General features: G+C 46.5%; 1 protein-coding gene across 2 annotated transcripts in view; it reads left to right on the top strand.

Annotated features, from left to right (window-relative positions):
- Window positions 1-14,168, top strand: part of ISM2 (isthmin 2) — a 51,141-nt gene that overhangs the window by 17,575 nt on the left and 19,398 nt on the right. Inside the window, exon 1 of one of the 2 annotated variants that reach the window (XM_074956009.1) lies at window positions 2,068-2,089. The exons of the other annotated variant lie outside the window; for it this stretch is intronic. The gene's annotated coding sequence lies outside the window, so the exon portion shown is untranslated. Of the gene's footprint in view, window positions 1-2,067; window positions 2,090-14,168 lie in introns of those variants that run through there. 2 annotated transcript variants of the gene reach the window in all.

The following is a 14,168-nucleotide window of genomic DNA, read 5'->3' as shown; positions in this document are numbered from 1 at the left end:
TCCGTATTTAAGCCTTCCTGCAGGTGTCCTGACTTTTTCTTAAAAACAAGCAGATTGTCCCATATTTTCTGTCTCCCCCGCCCCCCATCAGTCCTGATGGGTCCTGCTGCTGGCTGGATCCCTGCTCGCCAGCCCACCAGCGGTGAGTGGGGGGGTTCAGTGGCCGACAATGGGGGTGAGGATGCAAAGCTGGTGGTGGGGCAAAGCTGCAGCGTGCGGGGCCGGCTGCTCCCCCTGGTGGTCCATCAGCGCAGCCCCTACTACATGCTGGCTCTTTGCCAGCAGGGCTCTACCCCCCAGGCCTGTTTCCAGCCAGCGCTGTCTGCATGCTGCGGTGCCTGGTGAGTGCGGGCAGGCGACAGCTGGTTACATGTCACCTCTACTGCCCACCCATCGGCCCTTTATGTGCTTCCCCTCTTGCTGTCCTCTCCCTGCTTTACACCGTCAGCCCCCCCACCCTCAGCCATATTTCCTCCATATCCCCCCTGCTGGGGCACGTCCCGCTTCCAGCCCTGTGCAGAGAACCAGCCTCTGGTCGGAGCTCTCCTCTCACCAACAGCCTGGCTGGCAGGTTCCTTCCTTCCCCCGCTGCCTCTGGCTGGGCCAGTGCCCCGGAAAAGCCCAAGACCCTCCAGCCCAGGGGGGTACTCTGTCCCCTAGGCACTCTCCCCTGCTGAGCCACCTCTCTGGCTGGGGTCCCTGGGCCCTGGTGCACAATGTGTCCTTAGGGCTTAACCCCTTTCTGCCCACGCTCTAGCCGGGGGACAGGAGGCGGTTGGATTGTGTCGGTGGCCAGCAGCAGCCTGGAGGTGTTAGCTGTCTTTTTACACTGTGTGGGCAGGAAGGGACCAGCTGCTTCCAGCCACAGCGGAGTGGGATGAGCTGTCAAGGGGCTGGGAGGGGGAGTGCCCATTGCTGGGAAGGTGCAGCTGAGCCATCCAGCTGCGGGGGGTGATTTTACTGGAATTAAATGGGCCCAAGTGGTGAAGAGATCAGGTGCCCTGGTGACAGTTCCACTCCCCAGTGCAAGGCAGGGAGATGCTAGATGCCCTTGGAGCCTTCCCTATCCAGGGTGCGTAATTGCTATGAATGGAGCCAGCTCAAGCAATCAGTTTCCTGAAACACTTTTAATTTAAAGTGCTTAATGATGAATTTACATAGCAACTGTTTTTATTTGTTTTCAGTTTCCCCACAAGAGGTGTCAGATCCACAGCTGCTAGAGTGATGGCTCCATGGGCAGCCTAATCCCTTGGCCTTGTGCTCCACCTCCTGCTGCATCCTCTCAGCAGCCCCCGAACCTGGCTCCAGAAGGCCAGAGTGTGTAAGCAGGGGAGGAGCAGGCTGGGTTTCCAGCCAGAGCTGAGTTCCCAGCTCTCTGCTTGTTGTGGGTTTTGATCCCGCTGGGAAGTGTCTGTGGTTTGTAGCTCGTGATGTTTGCTGCCAGCTCTCGGGCGGCTGGGGTTACATCACTCATTGCTGCTACTGAGGGATGAATCTGCGGCTTGGCCCCACTGCCGGTTTCCCCCAGTGCATCCAAAGCCATCCCTTCGGGGTAGGGAAATAGACATGCCTTACATTTTATTGCCTGGTGCGCCATCCCCTCCTGATTCCCATTGCCACACATTGCCACAGATTAGGGGAGCCAGGGAGCTTGTCTTTGATCTGCTCTCCTTGATTTCAAGTCTAAAAAATCCATCCAGACACCTTGGCGGGAGCCACGAACTATCCAGTGTTATTCGGATGGGGCGTGTGGGGGATGAGCGCTCTTGTTTGGCTTCTTTTCTTTCTTTCACAGCTTTACATAAGCTGAAAAGCTACGGAAGCAACAGCTGGAGCCATTGGTGGGGTACCATGTGCAAGCTAACAAATGTATATCATTAACCGGAACAAGTTAATGGTTACTAAAGCACATGGGTTTTATAGCTGGAACAAGTTAATAGCAACTCAGTCCCATGCATTAAGAGCTTATGTGTATTACAGCTCAACTATGTTAACAGAAAACATGTGCCCAGACACTAGAATGCCTGTCTGTGTGTCCGACTGTCTCTGATCTGGATCTGGGTACATGCAGCATGTACTGCGTACTCTGGTGCGTACTCTGAGTGTTGTTCTGTCCTAGTAGCATGAGGGCGGTAAAAGTACAGCAGCAGAATAGTATCTGCTTCTTTGTGGTGTGGGGCTGCCTGCAGTGGGCACCAACTGTCTTGTCAGACTCCAGTTTCCAATGGATTTTCCCTTGAACCGTGACATTTATGCAAAACCTATCGGTGTCAGGACAAAAAGGGTCAGTAACTCTGAAGAAGCCTCTTGAGACAGTTTTGTGCTTCAGCTGCCGAAGAAACAGCCCCCCTTGCTCTGCTTTGTGCTGTGTGTATGTGGGAAGCGGAGGGATCTTTATTGGGAGTCACACTAGGGTGGAAGCCACCGTTAGAACGCTTCACTGAAACTTTTGGATGGGATCCTAGGCTGGTTGAGTAAGTCACTGGATTTGGACTCCGGAGATCCATGTTCAGTTCCTGACTCAACCACAGATTTCCTGTGTGACCCTGCACAAGCCACCTGATCTACCCTGGGCCTGACTTTCCCATCTCTAAAATGGGACGAGTGCTTCCCTACCTTACTGGGTGTTGTGAAAGTAAAATCTGCTAATGATTGTGAGGCACTTGGAGACTTTGCTGATGAGCGCTAGATCAGTTCAGAGAGAGATTTTAAAAATCCACTCCTGTCTGGCTTTTCTTGGATATTAAAGATCCCAGGGCACATTTGGTGTGAGAAGTGAGTTGGCTTTGGTCTCCATAGCCAAAATTCCTCTCCTCACCTAATTTTGTGCAGTGTTGCTTTGTGCTGGCTGTTGTCCTCCATCCCAGATGCAGCTGCATGTCAAAGGTGTTATGCATACAGGCTTTGGGAAGTACTTTGGGATGAAAGGCTTTGTGAATGTGAAAATAAATGTGAAATAAGATGAATCCACTGATCCCAGTACCTGTAGCTCCCATTTCAAGGCAGATGAAATTATATTAAGAGGAGAGGATGATGCCATGTTATCCAGGGTGTCTTGATAAACCTAGGACTGCAAGTGTTAAAATATAATAGTAAGCCACACAATCCTGTAGATTGCTGCTAGCTTCCGTTGGTCTGTTATATCCAGGCTCTTATAACACCAGCATAGTATCTAAGTAACTGATCTGTTCTGGAAAGAGTTACAGGAGCTCCAGGATTAGGTTAAAGGGGCTTCCTCAGGTCCTTAGTCAAAAATAAATTGCATGTGTAATGTGATCCTTCTTAGGGAAGGTGAGCTCCTGGTTGGAGCAGGGGATGGGGAGTCAAGTGACCTGAGTTCTGTTCTTAACTGTAATCCTGATTCTGTGTCACTTTGGCCAAGTCACTCATTGCCCCGAGGAAGGATTCACCTCCTTTTGACAGCCTGGTCACCTACACATGAAGGGATTTGCCATAAGGGAGGGCAGGCACTTGTACTGGGGCTCCCCAGGTCTGGGACTCCATAGGCTCCTCCAGTGGAGGCTATTCGGACAATGCATGGACTCGCCATACTCCTCAGCTACCCGAACCATGCGCTGCCTGCTTTGGGGGCTGTGCTGGCCCCACTCCTTAAGGTGGGGAAGTTGTGGCTGTTTTTTGCGCCAAGGTCTATGACAGGGCAGACTCTGGAATAAATCCTGGTATTTCTATTGTAAACAGTGAATCCACCACCGAAAAATTACCAGAAAAAGTGTTACTTAATGTAGGTCCTTCATGTAAACAAAGGGGTTCTTGTGCCTCATCTACTCTCTTGAGCACTGCTTTAGGTGGAGGACTTGGGAGCAAACTGCAAATTGTTTCTGGAACAGGTCGGTGCTGGCTGCACTCTGTGGTGGAAGTCATCCCAGGTGCGCACAGGGGTGCAGGGTTAATATGGTGGTTTTAGCAGAGCTACAGCTGCCTGCTCTTCAAACTGAGCTCCAGCCCCAGGCTAACTCCCAGCAGTGCTTGGGCTGCGCCATTACTCTGCAAAGACTGATCTTGAATAAGAGCTTCCCTGTGCTGCTTTGCTCCATCCCTGCAGTCACTTACCGAGTACCCCCAACCAAGCTAAACTAGCATGTGACACACAACTTCAACCCCCTTGTACACTTTTGCTCTAAGGGCCCCACCAGTAAAAGCTGGCGGGGGGGGAGGGGGGGAATATTAAATTTCTTCTCACGCTCAAGGAATGTTCTGTTTCTTGGCTCTGACGTCCCAAGCGTGTCATGCGTAAACCATCAGAGCACAAAGTCCCTCAGTTCCTAACTAGCTGGTCCTGGGAATTTTGTGAGACCTGTTGTTTAAATGAAATTTGAGGCTACAGGCAGTAAGTTCTTTGGGGCAGGCACTGTCTTTTCGTTTTGTGTTTATACAGCACCTAGCGCAATGGGATCATGGTCTATGACTGGGGCTCCTCAGCACTACTGCAATACAAAGAATAATTATTATTAATCAGTGGTTCCTATGAGGATGCTGTTGAAACACTGCCCCAGCCAACCCAGCAGGTGAAATACTGGCAATGAATGTGTTTCATCCTCAGAGCATTTTGCAATCCTTGCAGGTGAGCTGCAAAGCAAAGAGGAAATGAGAAGCTTGTGCTCTTCGTGGTTTCTTTGTAAGGAGAAAAATCATCTGGTGTTTCTAGTCTGAGGCTTTGTGCTTTCATCCATTTACTCCTGGGGGAATTCTGTGCCACTGCACATGGGCAAAATTTATGTTCCCCACAGATTTCTTTGCTTCCCCGCAGAAAAATGTCTTTCTGACAGGGAAGCAAAGGGTGGTCATGTTACCCCACCCCAGCAGTATGTTTTGGGTGCCCAGGGCAGCCGACAGAGAGGTAAATCACTGTGGGGCAGGAGGTGGGACTGGGAAGACGTGGCTGGTGGTTTCTACCCTGCAGCAGGCTCAGCTGCTAGTCCCGGCTGGGCTGGGGAGGATGAGACTTCCTCTTTCACTGCACGGCATCCAGGGTCGTGTCAGACCCACCCCCAGATTTCTCCCCTGACTGTAGGAAGTTCTACAAACTCTCCCTGCCCCTCCCTCCACGCTTCTTGCACCCATCGCTCCTCAGCTGCAGGAGGAGGGATCGCTGTACAGAGAGCTGCTTCCTTATTCTCCCAACCCCTGTCCATCCTGACCCCCTCATACCCAGAACCCCCCCAATGAGCCCCACTCCTCCTGCACCTGGACTTCCCCAACAAGCCACACGCATCTGGAGCCCCACCTCACTAAGCCCCACTCCCCCAGCATCTGGCCCCCCTGTTGAGCCCCCCAGACCCCTCTGGCAAGCTCTATCCTCCCCACACCCAGACCCTGCCCTGCTGAGCCCCAACCACTTTCACCTGGACCCCCCTGCAGAGTCCCATTACCATTGCACCCAGAACCCCCCAACAAGTCCCTATGCATCCAGATCCCCCACTGAGCCTCCTGCACCCAGATTGCCCCACACAGAACCCTCTCAACCCACACCTGTATCCCCCCCCACTAAGCCCCTCCACACTTGGATCCTGCCTTGCTGAGTCTGCCTGCCCACACCGGGTGCACCTGGCATGGAATGGCAGGGCCTTGGGGTGTTTCTGGGGCAGGCCCAGTCCTTGCGCTGTGTCAGGGTTGGGTGCAGCCTCACTGCTGAGTTCATGTCCCAGGAGGGGGGGAGCTACACAGTGATCTCCCACCTCTGTGCAGCCAGTAGCCTGTTTTCCCCAATGCCATTCTGGAGCCTCCACATTTATTCGATAAATAAACTTTGCAGAATTTTAAAATATTGTGCACAGAATTTTTAATTTTTTGGTACAGAATGCCCTGAGGAGTAAATCCATCACAGAGGAGATCTAGAGGGCATACAAAACATTTCTTTAAATTTTACTTCAAAGTTCACCTTTAATGATATCTTCACAATGTAACTGTGAAGAAAGGCAGGATCCCCACTTCATTGTATAGATAGGGCAGCTGAGGCCTGGAGAGCAGATATAACTTGACCAGGGTCACAGCGTTGGCCTCCAGTCCTGTGCTCACACTGCCCTGTTCAGAGGAAAGAAACCATGAGAAAATAATATGTGTACAACTGATCTCTGAAACTATGCAATACATGCCCACATAATAGGGTTTGGATGACTTTATAATAGCTAGAATGGGGAAGCTTCTGCCATCAGATCCCTGAGGCTCCCGTCAACTCTCCTTACTCTTTGCCTGTGTTGTTTTATATCAAAAACTACTGCAAATAGTTTTAATTTCCACAAAATATGCCCCCCTTCCCCTGTATATCTTTTGTAAGTTTCTCTTAGAGAATCACAGGAGCAAAACTTCAGAGACCACATTTTCAAAGTGGTGTGTCCAAAAGTGTGTGCTCCTAATGTAGGTATGCGCATCTCCCTCCCTCCCCCCAATGTGCAGGGCAGCAGGGCATTTGTACAGCTAAGCTGGGTGCATGCACATGTTTGCATGAGCCTGCTGGAGAATTTACACCTACGTGGTTAATACCAGATTCTCCTCTGAAAAATCACTTTAAAAATAACATTATTTTTTTAAACACATTACAGTAGCTCCCAAGGGCCCCAATCAGAATCAGGGCTCCTTTGTGCAGGCCTCTTTACAAACACATGGACCCTACCCTAAAGCGGTTACAATAAAGATGGGCTCTGTATTTATTGTCTTGCTGATGACTCCAGATTAAACTGGCTCCGTTTACAATTCAAAAGATGCTAATTCTGATGATGTAGCAAAACGGCTCTGGCAAAAACTGCCCATTAAATTTAGTTTAATTAAATTTCATTTGCAAGCTTTAAGGGGCAGGAACATTGTTGTCACATTTTTCCATGACATAACTGTGACGGGTTTGGGCCCTTTGGGGTGTCACCTGATGTGCCACTGAGTCAGCCTGGGTCCCCTTTACCTGGCCTTGCTGGGCTAGGCTCCCCAGCCTCTTCCAGCCAAGCACACAGGCAGGGCCATACCCAGCTGCACAGAGAGACAGAGATCCGCTCTGGAAAGATTCAGCCTTAGGGAATCGCCCCAACACTCTGCTGCCCACTCCCTTTAAGGGGTACAAACCCAGAGCTTTTATTAAATTTGCCACCTCCCTCAATGGAGATGGAAATATGCATAACTTCTTGTCCCCACCCCCAGTTAGAAATTACATAAACTGGGTTATATTATAAACAAGAAATATGTTTTTTTTAAGTGAATATAAGAGATAACTGACAGAACAAAGCAGATTACTGAGCAAATAAAACAAAGTATGCAGCTAAGCTTAATATACTTAAGAAACAGGTTACAAAATGTAAATTCTCACCCTAAATGTTATTTTAGGCAGGTTGCAAAGTTTCTGTGGTTCAGAGTTCCAGTTATATTTCTTTTCAGACTGGACTCCCGCCCGCCTTCCCTTCAGGTGGCTTTAGCAGTCTTTCTTCTTGGGCAGACAGGCCAGGGAGAGGAGGAGCCCCATTTGCCTTCCTCCCCACCCTTAAATAGGCTTTACATAAGGCTGGAATCCTTTGTTTCCCAGACTTGACACCCCCCCTTCCCTTCCAGTGGACGGTTACAAGGAGTCCCAGGTAATGTTTAGTATCAGGTGACAAGACCACCTGACTCTAGTATCACAGCGTCCATGAGTCAGTGGCAGCATGAAGCATCTGCAGGAAGGTCAAGCCTTTTCACAGTCCATTGTCCTCGCTGATGGGTCATCAACGCTGTCTGGCTTTTCCATTGTTGTACCTGAAGTTTTTTTGCAGTGGGCGTCACCCAAAGTAGTATAGTTGAAATACAGACACATAGTCAATATTCCTAACTTGAGATACAGAAATGGTATGGGCATACAAATTGGATAATCACATTGAGTAAATTATAACCTTTCCAATGATATCTTACAAGACCCATCTTGCATAAAGTACATCTCAGTTATGTCATATTCATATCATAAGTATATTTTCATAAAGAATATGGAGTTAAATGTCACAATACATGCTATGCTTTTGTGTGTCTAGAAATAATAATTTCAGTGGAGATTTAAACAATCTGCGAAGTAGGTGGTGAGAATGGCCAGGTGACCGTCACAAGTAAAATTGATACACAGCTGACTTTTCCTATGAATGGAACACCTTATCCCTCAAAGGGTCAGCAGCAGCATGGATCCTGGGGCCTCTGGACCTTAAAGCATGATCGTCTATAGCCTGGTCTAAAGACCCAGGTCAGTTAGCCAAAGCTGTAGCAAGGCCATCAACCTCTATTTGTGGCCCAGCCACCACTAGAAGGGGACAAAGTGCTACACTGAATGGGTGTGAGTTACATGAACATTTACTAGATGCCCAAAAATTGAGGCAGAAGGCTGTATTGGTTAAAAAACTGACCTAGTTTAGAGGGAAAGTGAAGGAAGGAATAAAATATTGATAGTAATGAATGTAAATCAGAAACTAAGAATTGTAGAAAATTGACAAGGGAAGCAAAGGGTCACAAGGAGAAATCTATAGCCAGTAGAATTAAAGACAGTAAGAAGGATTTTTTAAGTATAATAGGAACAAAAAGAATCATAATAATGGTATTGATCCATTATTAGATAGAAATGGTAGAATTATCAATAATAATGCAGAAAAGGCAAAAGTGTTCAATAAATGTTTCTGTTCTGTATTTGGGAAAAAAACAGATGATGTAGTCATAATATATGATGATAACGCCCTTTCCATTCCATTAGTATCTCAGAAGGATTTTGGACTGCAGCTACTGAATTTAGACATTTTAAAATCAGCAGGTCCAGATAACGTACATCCAAGAGTTTTAAAAGAACTGGCTGATGAGCTAACTGGACCACTAAAGTTAATTTTCAATAACTCATGGGGGACTCGGGAAGGTCCAGAAGACTAGAGGAAAACTAATGTTGTTCCAATATTTAAAAAGGGTAAATGGGATAATTTTGGTAATTCTAGTCCTGTCAGTGTGGCATCAATCCCAGGCAAAATAATAGAGTGGTTGATACGGGACTCAGTGAATAAAGAATTAAAGGAGGATAATATAATTAATGCCAATCAATATGGGTTTGTGGAAAGTAGATCCTGTCAAACTAACTTGATATCTTTTTTGAATGAGATCACAAGTTTGATAATGGCAATAGTGTTGATGTAATATACTTAGATTTCTGTAAGGCATTTGACTTGGTACCACTGTGACCTCTTGGGGATCACCCAGAGGGTCAATGGGGTCTGCCCTGTAACTTCAGGGTGCATTGGTGCTATGTGGCTACAGTTCAGATCCCTGACACCAGTATCTTGCTTGCAAGCACAAAGTCTCACCCTGGCTCTCACCAGCCTACTTTCTCCTTGCAGGGTGACCCCAACAGCACTTCCAGTCCTGAGTCTCCCCAAATCCATCTTCCCCGAGTTCTTCATTACCAGACATTTGGACTGTTCCCTTCCAGTTTGTCACTGCCGAGAGCGTGAAACCAGTTCCCAGTTATCAGTCCACTGTGGTGCCCCACTCCACACAGTTTTCACTCCAGAGATCTGCTTGGGCTAAAAATAAACATACAATTTATTTAATAGAAAAATCCTGGAGTCGAAGATGAAATAGTTTTGGGAAAGCAAACACATACAAGTTGCACAGATAATCATAAACGTAAAGATGCACCCACAGGCTTTCCGTTTCCATATTAAACAAAATCCCTTTTCTAATACAAATTACCTATTGCCTTTGAACAGTTTCCCATTGCACCCTTAGCTCCAGTGGGGATTTTGCATTCACAGACAGCTTTCCACTTCGAGGCTATCCCTCAGTTTCTGGATGGATTTCACTTCAAACCCCTTCCATTTTGCAGTTTTTTTCTTCAGTCAATATAGATATTCAAAGTGGGGAAATGCCCAGTTGTCTCAATGTTTTTCCATTAACTTTAATGGTCCACCATTGTCCTTTCTTGAGCTGGACAATAGATGGTTGCCTGAAGCTGGTTTCCTGTAAACACCTAGCTTGGGAGGTACCTCTCCCACTTGACTGCTCACCTCCCTGATGTGAGGTGTAGCTAAAATTTCACCACAGAATATGAGCATAGGTTTCTCTATCTATAAATACATAGATTCATAACCACAGTCTGTATATATTTCATAATGACCATCAAGTTCAGAACATTACAAGCTTTCATAAAAGACCTTACTCAATATACTTTTATAGTACAATAATACCATATGCAATCATTTGGTTTAACTGCTCATTTTGGGGGTTTAAACCTTCTGTTCTCCCCTTAGGGTGCCATACCCTGATTGTCACACCTCTGTTGTGGGTCCGATGCTGGAGTTTTGGCAATTGGACATGACATAAGCTTCAACTTTGCTCCCTATTTTGTGGATAGGACATCAGCTATTTTGTTCTCCAGCCCCTCAATATGTTTAATTTTTGTAAATTCCTGCAAAGCTATGCTCCAGCATAGCAACATGAAGCAGGTTCCTTTTGTTCTATGGAGCCATACTAATGGTGAATTGAATAGTCTGTTAACACCCTGAATGCCTCAATTAAACAGGTAGGATCTCAGTTGTTGTACAGTCCAAACATTCCTTTTCTATTACAGAATAATTCTGTTCAGTGGGAGACAGTATTTTGCTGAGAAATTCAATTGTCACAACCACACTACATCTTTTGATTGAAGAACTAGACCAATATAAACAAGTGGAGAAGTTATTGTACTTGGCACTGGTATGACTGCTGCTGGGATGCTGTGTCCAGTTTAGGTGTCCACAATTCAAGAAGGATGTTAATAAATGTGAGAGGGTTTAGAGAAGAGCCCTTATAATGATTAAAGGACTAGAAAAACATGCCATAGCTTGAGCTCCTTGAGTCTATAACTGTATTTAGCTAAACAAAGAGAAGTTAAGGGGTGACTTGAATATAGTCTAAGTATCTACGTGAGGAACAAATATTTGATAATGGGCTCTTCAGTCTAGCAGAGAAAGGTATAATGTGATCCGGTGGCTGGAAGTTGAAACTAAACAAATTCAGATTGGAAATAAGACGTCCTTTTTAAACAGTGAGGCTAATTAATCATTGGAACAATTTACCAAGGGTCATGGTGGATTCTCCATCGCTGGGAATTTTACAATCAAGATTAGGAGTACTTGTGGCACCTTAGAGACTAACCAATTTATTTGTCTATTTGTTAGTCTCTAAGATGCCACAAGTACTCCTTTTCTTTTTGCGAATACAGACTAACACGGCTGTTACCCTGAAAACAATCAAGATTGGATGTTTTTCTGAAAGATGCTCTAGGAATTATTTTGGGGAAGTTCTTTGGCCTGTGTTATACAGGAGGTCAGACCAGATGACCACAATGGTCCCTTCTGGCCTTGGAATCTATGAATAAAATGTTATTCTTGTTGGCTAAAATGCTGTTAAAGTTATTTGGGGGTTTTCTTGTATTTTAAGAATCTTAAGAATGTTGTGAAACAGATTGCACCCCACCCTTTTCTGCCACTCACGGGCAGTGGGAATTGTTCAGGATCTGTTCTGTAAAGGAATCACACCGAGTCTGGTCCTAAAACCTCTGTGTTCAGCAGTTTTATAACTTTCTCAAAAAATGTTCCTCTTGGGCTGAAAATTTCTCGTGCTTGGTTTCAGTTCAAAGGGAAACTTATTTGGAACATTGATCAAAATCCATACAGTTGGTTTTTAATGAGGTGCATGTAGGTGAAAAAAAAAGTATGCTGCTTAAAAAAATAGCAAAGACCCCTCTTTTTTCCCCTTCAATAATTCATGCATGGGTTTGTTTGCAGCTGCTTGACATGTGTTGTATGAAATGTTAATTGTTCACAGCAGAGGTGAGTTAGATGCAATACATACTTGAGAACAGTAGAGAGAGCTTGAGAAAAATGACCAGAAAGAAGCGTTTATAGAATCTTCAGTGAGTAGGCTGAAGGAATAAAGTATTTTTTGTTTCCTTCTTGGGTTTTTTCATATTTTTTTTATTTAAAATTTCAAAACCTTTTTTAAACAAACAAAAATAACTTTATCAGAAGTAATTAAACAACCAAAACTTTTTAAAAACAACACTAGTAACTAATATATACCAGACAGGCCTATGCAGGTCTGTAGGAAATATACTGCTAATGATTATATGGAATGCAACTTAACGTGTATAGTTAGCGTGAGAGTCACCAAAGAGAATTGCAGTCATCACTTTTTTTAGTTCAGATTTATAAAACTGCAAGATATTGACAATATTCAAAACTCTCTCCAATAACTACTTATAAATTGAAGTGGAAAGTCACTTTATTTTTGGTGGTAGTGAGGCACCTTGTGTTGCTGGCTCTTGTGCTGGGGCACAGTGGGAAGGACTGACTTATTGATGTCTTCAGGTTCTTCTTCAAGTGATGGTCCCTGTAGGTGTTCCACACATGGGGTACACATGCACACTGTGTTCCTGAGTCTGGGAATTTTTTGAAAGCAGTGTCCACTGGCCCACAAATGCTCTCCTCGTGCACCGCACCAAGGGCATAAAAGGTGGTGCAGGCCAACGCCTGACCAATTCCTTCTTAGCACCACATGATCTGAGTTGGAATCTTCGGTGTCCTCTGCTCAGCTTTTACGGCATCATTGCTGTAAGACATTGTATATAGTTAGTTCTGAGCAGCTTTAGTAGTTTTTAGTATTTTTATAGCATAATCTATTCTACACAGCATAGTTGGATAGTGGTTTTCCCTTTTTCTTCCCCACCCTATACTGGCCTATAAATGGGTTAATAGAGTCCTAGGGAGGATGCTCAGGAGGCATCCAATTAGAGAGGAACTGTGAGGAGCAGCCAGTCAGAGCTGGGCTGGCCCACATAAGAAGAGCTGCAGGGCAGAGCAGGTTCAGTTGCTCCCTGGAGCTGAAGAAGGGAGGACTGCCTGCCTTGCAGGAAGAACACCACTAGCACCTTGGACAGAGCAGTGCAGGGCAGGATCAGGGGAGTGAGAGCGAGCTCCCAGCTGACTGCTGGCATGCTGAGGCCCTGAGATAAGGGAGGAGGTGGTGCTGGGGCTGCAAGGAAGTGGCCCAGGAAAGTAGACTGAGAGGTTTGAGGGGATGCAGCACATGGCTGCCATCTACAGGGTCCCTGGGCCAGGACCCAGAGAAGTGAGTGGGCCCCAATTCCCCCCACACTCGTCACTGAGTAAGTGACTGGGTTGTCGGACTGTGGTACATAACTCCAGAATGGGGGAACATAGAGTGCAGCACAGCCAGCGGGATGTGTCCTGAAGAGGACACTATGGTCCTTGGTGCGACACGGGTCCAGGACCAGAGGTGTTGGCAGGCGAAACACCACCAGAAGAGGCCATAGAGCTAATTCCCAAGGCGGCCAGCAGGAGGCGCCGCAGTGTTGAGTTGCACCCTGTTACATCCACCCAGGGACCTTTTCCCCCTGGGATTATGCCCAGAGTCCCAGGATTCAAGAACTGTATTTTCTGCCCTCACTCCTTTTCAGTGAGCAACAAATATCAACTCTGCCTACTGCCTGGATGAGGTTCATAATTCTGGCAAGTGTGGTATCTGCTGCCCTTTTCCTCCCCAGTCTCATGAGTGTCAGAAAACATATTGTGGAGAAGGCAATGAAACCCTACCCAGATCCAGGCAGGGGAACCCACCCGTACATCAGTCTCAACAAGCAGGCATTAGCTTGGGAATGGATGCTAAGACTGTTAAGCCTAAAGAGAAGGCTTCACATGAGAATAAGGGGCATTTTCCTAGACATAAGGACAAGTTCCTGAAGAGAAAGGATCACTTCCTGACCCCATCAAAGTGGGGGAGCTGGCATGCATGGGCACAAAGGATTTAGGTCTGAGTAAATCTTCTCAACAGGAGAAGGAGGCGTGCAAGGGTATGGACATCAGTGACTATGTTAAAGACCTGGGATAAATGGCTCCTGGCACTCCCATCTACTTTTAGAGCCGATGTGGTACCCGGAAGTAACACGGCCCCAGAGGAAGCTGACTGCCACAGTGACCAGAGAAACTCTGTTTCCAATGGCTCTGCCGATGGACTCTTCTGGTAACCCAGGGCATTCTGAAAACCTATGGCTCCCCAGAGGACATCTTCCCTGCCCACATTCACCCCTCCTACCGCAACTGTGTCTATTCTGGGATGTGGATATATCAGAGGAAGAGACTGTTCTTGCAAGGCAGAGTCCCCATCCTCTC

This window comes from Natator depressus, chromosome 6, assembly GCF_965152275.1.
Source record: "Natator depressus isolate rNatDep1 chromosome 6, rNatDep2.hap1, whole genome shotgun sequence".
In the NCBI taxonomy this organism is placed as follows: Eukaryota; Metazoa; Chordata; order Testudines; family Cheloniidae; genus Natator; species Natator depressus.
The sequence above is the reverse complement of the archived record's forward strand: the minus strand, read 5'-3'. Positions and strand labels throughout refer to the sequence as shown.